The sequence below is a fragment of the Ipomoea nil genome, unplaced genomic scaffold, assembly GCF_001879475.1.
Source record: "Ipomoea nil cultivar Tokyo-kokei standard unplaced genomic scaffold, Asagao_1.1 scaffold0761, whole genome shotgun sequence".
Taxonomy (NCBI): Eukaryota; Viridiplantae; Streptophyta; class Magnoliopsida; order Solanales; family Convolvulaceae; genus Ipomoea; species Ipomoea nil.
The window spans coordinates 374,286-382,824 of NW_017617189.1; positions in this window are offsets into that span (position 1 = coordinate 374,286).

The window sequence follows — 8,539 nt, forward strand, 5'->3', positions numbered from 1 at the left end:
TCTGTCCTATTGAATTAATTTTATGGTTGTTTTGCATCCTCTATTTTGATCTGATGATAGGGAAAAAGCTTCAAGACTATATATTTGCAGGTTTCAATTGATAAGAGGCTGTTCAAGGGGTGATTCATGACTTGCCTTCCATATATAGGTATGTCTCCTTCACTCTGGGTGGTACTCCTCTTGATCCATCTCCATGGGAATTTCATTCCATGTGTTACTTGTTATACATATAGGATCTGGGCAGCCATGTATCGACGAATCATCATGCATTTCCACATCTTCTGAAAATTGGAATGAATACATGAAAGAAAATTTATACATGCATGAAATGGTTTATTGATTTTGTAATGTGTTTTCAGCTTTTACTCTACCATGCAAGACATTTTAAGAGGTGCAGTTTGTTACTTTGTTTATGGCCAGATTTTGTTTTGCTAATCACCTGAAATACCTAGTGCAAAAGGAAAGTGGTGACTCGTGAGGGACACAACTACACACTCTTCTTTGTTTGGGCAAAAAGTTCATATATATGATCAAGTGAAAAAAAAAAAAAAAAAAAAAAAAAAAAACATTTGGTGAAAAATAGGATGTAATCTCATCCATTGATTCAGATCAAATCTATGTCTAGAATGAAGCAATTTATAAAAAAAACGCGGTGACATTATTGTAATTTTGTTTAAGTTAGTTAATTTTTTTTCTTCTAGGCCTTCTAGTGCACATTGTTCCTTCATCCAGAGCACATTGTTGTGCCTTCAACCTTTAAGTTCGTAAGTGTTATATATATATAATTAATAATTTTAAAAAGGGAAAATGACACTTTTTCCCCCTAAGTTATATACTTATAGCACTTTTTCTCCCTCAATTATTTAAGTGGCTCTTTTTCCCCTTGAAATGTTTGATCGACATATTTACCCTTAAAATAAATATTTCATTTATTTTTATTCTCCAACAAATTATTATTATAATTTGGTTCAAACAAAACAGATACTATAGCAACAAAACCAAAATATTCCAATTACAATTTATAATAAAAACGCGATATTTAGATTTTATTAAAATCGCGAACCGGAATGACCGGTTCATGTTCCGAACTGAAAAAATAAAATACATTTATTGTTGAATTTAGACTATTTTAAAATAAAAAATAAAATTAAAAAATAAAGACAGTTTAAAATCGCGAACTGGATCCGGAACCACCAGTTCACGGTTCATGATTCAGTTTTTTTTTTTTTTTTTTAATTCTTAATTTAATAAATTGAAATCCAAATATTGGGTTCTAGATCTGAATCATAACAGAAAACTTTTAATTCGATTGCTATAGTGTTTGGTTCATTTCGACCGTGGTAATCGCTACATATACGCAATAATTTGTTGGAGAAGTAAAATAAATAAAATGTTTACTTTAAGGGTAGAAATGTCAATTTAATATATTTGGGGGAAAAACCACCACTTTTAAAATAATTGAGTGAGCTAATGTGCTTACATAAATAATTGAGGGGGAAACAGTGCTATAAGTATATAACTTAGGGGGAAAAAGTGTCATTTTCCCTTTTAAAAATCATTTAATTTTGAATGAATCATTAATTACTACTTTTAGTTGAATATTGTGATCGTTTATATGATTCGTGTTAAAGATTATGCATTAAATTTAGTCTTTTCAATAATTATTTTAGAGTTAATACCCAAAATTGTCTTCAGCTATAATGGTTTTCTCAATTTTGTCCTAAACGACTTTAGTGTCGTAAAGTAATCCTAGACTTGTGTGTTATTGCTCAATATTGTCCTCCGTTAGGTAAGGATAAATTCACATTTTAAGTCTTCTCTCTCCCTTGGTCTCCTTTACTCCAGCAACTGAGAAATTACTTTGACTGTGAAACTGAGAGTTCCTTGCGACTGCGAAACCTAGCATTCCCCAAGAACTGTAATGCTCCATTCGAAAAGATTGCTTTCATCAACTAAACCAGCTGAAAATCCATCAACAAGCGTTTTACTAAGATCTGGAAAGAGAGGGAGAAGAAGAAATTATCGATCTTTTAAGGAATTTAAGGTATAAAGACAGTTGAAGAAAACTTCAAAAATTCATTAAAAAGACTGGCCTGAGAAGCTGAAGCCATACCAAACTTCAGAGGGGGAATTGGGGAAAGGACGTAGTATAATGGACAGAGTATAATAGAAGGATCAGGTGCGGTAAAAGCTTCCCGTGCAGTTGTGCGGTTGACAGCTCAAATCAATGAAAATTTAAAAAAAAAAAAAAAACGTGTGTCTGGAAGAAAGGAGCTAAAATTGACGCACATTAAGTGATAGAAGCACGCACCTTAAGTATTAGAACAACGCACCTTAAGAGTTATATATATATATATATATATATATATATATATATATATATACACACACACATACTACGTATTTATTTATTTATTTAAAGAGCATTTGATCTTGAATAAATCACTAATTATTAATTTTAGTTGAATATTGTGATCTTTTACGATTTGTGTTAGAAGGTAATGCATTAAATTTAGTCTTTTCAATAATTGTTGCATATTTTTGTGCTTTACAGTGCACATTTTTGCCTTACAGAGCACATTGTTGTGGGTCGCATGTGGCGGTTTTTTTTTTTTTTTTTTTTTAAGATGAGTTGATGAATGGCTGAGATACACCTACACGTTTCACCTGCGGCTTCTTTTTCACTTGAACCCCTCCCTCTATATATATATATATATATATATATATATATATATATATATATATATTGTAATTTTACATTTTCTCTTTTTAAACCAATTAACTGGATTAATCAACTGACGGAATGGACTGACTGATTCAGCGATGAAGTCAGTCAGTAATAACAAATCATAAAGAGGTTTAAAGAAAGGATAACAGCATAAAGCCAACGACACAGAATGTTTACCCAGTTCGATACAGTGTGTATCTACGTCTGGGGGACGATCACATAAGCGTCAAATCCACTAAATCATAATCCAATGTACAAAGGTAGATATACAATAATCTTACCCAAGTGCCCCACACAAGGTACATACCCAGTCTACACAGGTTTAGTGGATTGTTGAAGGTGGAGAGCCATGCATACAGAAGTCTAATGAAATCCCTTCACTTGGAGAGCCCACTCTGATGCAGTCCAATTCAATGACGCTCTTTACAGTTGTTCCCACAACAGTGTGATCACAGTGTCCTTTCGTTTAAGCAGCAGTGATTCTTCTCAAGTTCGTCATTAATCACCATGAACATGTTGTATTGAGAAGAGGCAAGGTAATCAAAGATCTGATCTCATAAAACTGATGTGGAGTGTTTCTTCTCTCTAAAGGCGTAACCCTAATTCTCTTAGAATGAGGGTACTTATAGATCCGTCGACAGAACACTCCTTCCATAGTTGTCTTTGATTGTAGATGGTAGGACAATATTTGAAGAATGTAATCTTAAAAATTCGGTCCATACCTTTTCCAAAGCAGATACGCTGATCTTCTTTCCAAATCTGTCTTCTGTAAACCGCGTACAACTTTTAAGAAATCAGCTTCCTAAAACAGATCTTCAGTGTCAGTCCTTATGTTGTTGTATCTGATTGATCAGTCCTCTGTAGAACAAAACTGACACTAAGCTAATCCTATCTTAGTATGCCATAATAATATTGCCAATTATAAGATGGTATTTTTTTCGAGCAAATAAAACACTAACATATATATATATATATATATATATATATATATATAGTATTTTCCGCGTGCGTTGCACGGACAAAAATTTATAAGTATTGTTCTAATGTTATGATACAAAGCAGAATTAGTTTTATTAAAAATGTAAATATAGTTATACAATGTAATATTTAAATGTTAAAGACAATAAATGCATTCATATTGCTAATTTCATTTGCAATAATGATCTTACACAGTTAAATGGACAGAGATAGACTCAGGCCACCTCGTGATTTACACGAAAAAAATAAAAAATAATGATCTTACAAATCTATTAATATGCATTCACACTTAGATGGGAAAATTTTTTTCCTACTTGATTTTATTTTACCTTATTTTCTTTGTAAATTATTAAAAAACTAATCAAAATTACAATTACAATCTATTAAAAAGTTAGTACAAATATTCATATAAATAAATAAATAAATAAATAAATATATATATATATATATATATATATATATATATATATATATATATAGTCTGGTTTCTATGCGACCATGTTTTCTCGTGCGGAGGTGCGGTTATGTCATCATTAGTTATGCTAAAATGCACAACAACATGTTGAGAAATGCATCAGGGTGTGGTGCATTTTTGTAGTGCATTTCTGCATTTTATCCGGACCCATTTCTAAACACGTAGTAGTGCATTTATACATATATAACGGTGCATCGCATGAATGCACGTCCCAGGATTGTGTGTGTGTGTGTGTGTGTTTTTTTTTTTTTTTTTTTTTTTTTTTTTTTTTGCATTTTCATCCTAGTGTATTTCTGAATACATTATGGTGCAATCCACAAGGCTGCACGGTATGTATGTATGTATGTATGTATAAGATTGGAAATAGGTGCGAAAAAACTCTCTAGGTGAAAAATGCGCACAAATCTCAACCATTAAATTCATAAGATCTACTGCTCTTAAAAAAAAAATTATACTTCGAATTAACCAAAATTGTGCACTTGAAGACAGAAATATGTGCTCTTGCATGTCAAAATTATGCACTTGAAGGCACAAAGAAGTGCAATTGAAGCAATTTATGGTACCAAAAAATGAAATTATTCAACTTAAGTATTATTGAAGCAATTACCGATACAAATCATTTGTAAATCTCACAAATTCCATTAGAAATTTAGTTATAGATTATTGAAAAGAAGACAAAATATATAATAAACACTTACCATAATTATGCACTTGAAGGCAAAAAAAAAAAAAAAAAAAGTGCATTTGAAGAGAAAAATTCTGCACTCGAAATCATAATATGTTTAATCGAGGCAATTTATGGTAGCAAAAAAGAAAGTTATTCAATTAAGTGTTATTGAAGCAATTGCACGTACAAATTGTTTGTAAATATCAAAATTTTATTTGAAATTTAGTTATAGATTATTGAAAAGAATGCAAAACATATTATAAATATTGGCTCATAAATATGAAAATAGAATGCACAAAAATGTGTGCTTGGACGCACATAAATGTGGACTTGAAGGCCAAATGTTTGCACTCAAAGTTATAAAGATTTGCACTCAAATGGAAGACTAAGTACTGAGACAGAACATATGCACTCGAAGAAGAAAAATATGCATTCGAAAAAGTAAAATGTGCACTTGAAGAAGGGAAAAATATGCACTCGAATAAAAACAACATCTAAACTTATCTACTCGAAATTACAACAATGTCACCATTTTACAATAATTATAAACTTATCATCATAAAAATAATAATTACAATTATTGTTTTTTATTATATTTAAATTAAACATGTCAAAATTAAAATAAATTTATTAATTATAAATTTTCAATTACAATAATATGGTATCAAAATTATATACTACCATTTATATTCATAGTCGGCCCTGGGGCAAGGGCAGGCTGGGCCCTTGCCCAGGGCCCATGCTTGGGAGGGCCCATCCTATCTCTTATATATATAGTATATATGTATTGAGTATAAGTAATTTATATACATATGTTTTATAGTAAGGTGAATTAGCTTGGTTAGTAAAATACTTAAGTTTTAACATCATTTAATCAAAGACCGGTGATCCAATCCTTCCCTTCACAATTTAGAATTCCTCAACTTTACTTTTTGCTTATATTTTAAAAATTTATTTTTATTGATTTTTTGTGTTTAATTGGGAGTAGTATTTTTAATGTAGTTTTTAAATATATAAATTTTCATATATTTATACTAAACATATTATGAAAAAATTTTATATTAAATATATAAGTTTTTATATTAAATTTTTAATGCAATTTATAAATTTATAAATTTTTATATACTTATACTAAACATATTATAAAAAATTGAATTAAAAAAATTTCAATCAACTTATGTTAATCAAACAAGACACATAAAAATAGGACGGAGGGGGTTATATGATATATTTTGAGATTGAATTATAAAAAAAAAAATTAAAAGATAATTTACTCTGTACCTTTTTATGAATATATAACCAATATAATATAGAAGCTTCTATCATGTGTCATTGTATTCAAAGTATTCTAAAATAGTTTGAAATTTATCTATTTAAAAGAAAAAGTATTTACAAAAATCATATAAATAATATAGAAGATGTGTGATTTATAATATGCTTTATGTTCAAACTATTTTATCTATATATTTATGTTTCATATCTTTTTGCATTTTTTATTGCGTTTTGAAATATTTTAATTTCTTACTCCTAGTCAAAAAAGATTTTTAGCTTCACATATGTTTGTAATTATTGTTTTATAAATTTTTAATAATAATTAATTTATTATTTATTAAGATAACAATGTTATTGTTTATAAGTTTACTCGATTTTAAATTATTTATTCATTTTTATAAATTATAATATTATTTATTTATGAAGGAACTTATACGGTTATTTATTATTTTGCATTAAGAAAAGCACCTAGATTTTTTTCATGATTATTATTGTGTATGTAAAATTGTTAAAAACTTGTTAATCTTATTTAAAGTTATTGATATTAATAATTTTTTCCTTATTAAATTTAAATTTTAGGCATGAAATATATATTTACCGGGGCCCATTTTTTTTATCCTGCCACGGGCCTATAAAATGATAGGACTGGCTCTGTTTATATTGCATAATTTTTTGTTCAAATTTTAAAAATTTAACAACAATCTTAAGGTTTTTTTCTAAATTTTTTATTGACTCACCATTTTACTCTATTATATTTTAATTATTTCTTTATTTATTTAAATTTTAAATTTATAATTTGTAATGAAAATTAATTTATTAAAATAAACATATCTACATTTAATTGAAATGATAATTATAAATTTTAAAATTAAACTATGAATAAATATAGAATTCAAATTAAAATTATATACTACATTTATATAATTTAACAACAAAATTTAAAAAATAATTTTAAAAATTAAATGATTGTCCGTTGTTAAAAAGCATGTCCTCTGACTTTAGTCTGCGAAAACTTGAGCAAAACCCACATTTGGAGTTGCTCTAAAATGAAATAAAGAACATTTTATATTTATTCATGTGTAGTTGTGCACATGTCAGAGTACAGGGCCGTATTTTAAGTTTTGGTGGTCCTATTCTGGTAAATAAATGTGGCCTTACCAAAATCACAATTTTTAAAATCAATACATGCAAGTTTCGAACCTTTGACCTCCAAGTTAAAATATAACAAATATACATTCTTACCATCTCTTCATAGAACATTTTAAGTTTAATTGAAAATTTCTAATTTTTATTTCTAAACTAGCTAGGTAAAAATTAAATATTAGACCTATAAAACTTGGGGCCCCTCTAAAATTGGGGCCCCTGTACGGTAGCCCAGCTTGCACAACTTAAAATCCGGCCCTGTCAGAGTAGGCCATTCTTGGCTAGACGTGTGTGTTTAGAATCAGAAAATATTATATGGATTCTCATTTTTTACTTTCAACTTCTACTTTCTCTCACAAATTCTTGATGTAGACACTTTTCATGGGACTCACATGATGAGAATATCCAATCCTTGTTTGGCATATCATAAAGTAAAAGTGAGGAAGTAGAATTTGAAAGTAAATATAGTAAAACTCTTTGAGAACCTTTTGTGGAGATTTTTCAAGAATTTTTGAGATCTTGTAGAAGAAAGAGATAGCGATGTGGCATAGGATAGAGAAAGAGTAGGTTGTTTGCGAATGTTTGGTTTTTGTCAAGAGAAAAAGAAAAAATCATGCGTGCTGAAAGAAGGGAAAAGAGTACATATGTCAAAAGAATAAAGAAAAAAAATACAGAGACCACAAGGAGTTAATCTAACTTAAATTGCTCATAATTGATCGTCTTAAATTAAGAAGACTAATAAGACATTTCAATGGGAGTTGAATTTAAAAATTTGTAGTCTCCAACTAAATCAACAACTTGACTAATTTAACTAGGGTTGTCCCATATTGTTTTGCATTTTAACATTGTAGTTGGGGGCAAATTATATCGTGCCCCAGGGCATTGTGCGCCCTGTACCGGTTTTTCTTTCTTTCTTTTTTTTTTTTTTTGGAAATTTCATTTTCAAAAATTTCATGTTTTGTATGTATAGAATTGTATAATAGAATACACATAAACTCCTAACATAATACTGTTGGAAAAATTAGCTTAAAATGGAATATTAAGTGGCTATTTTGTGGTACAATTATCAGTGGGGTCCACTTCCGATTTGGGTCGGGTCAAAGTGGATTCGGATTCTTCGTAGTAAGACGAAGAGATTGATATATTGTACGCTCAAAACGGATAATGGGTGAATGAGATATTGATTCTCAAAGTAGACCCATTTAAGTTGGGAAATGAAGGGAAAATGTAGGACTTTGTCCCACATTGGTTTGGAAACAAGATTTGCCCCCCTTAT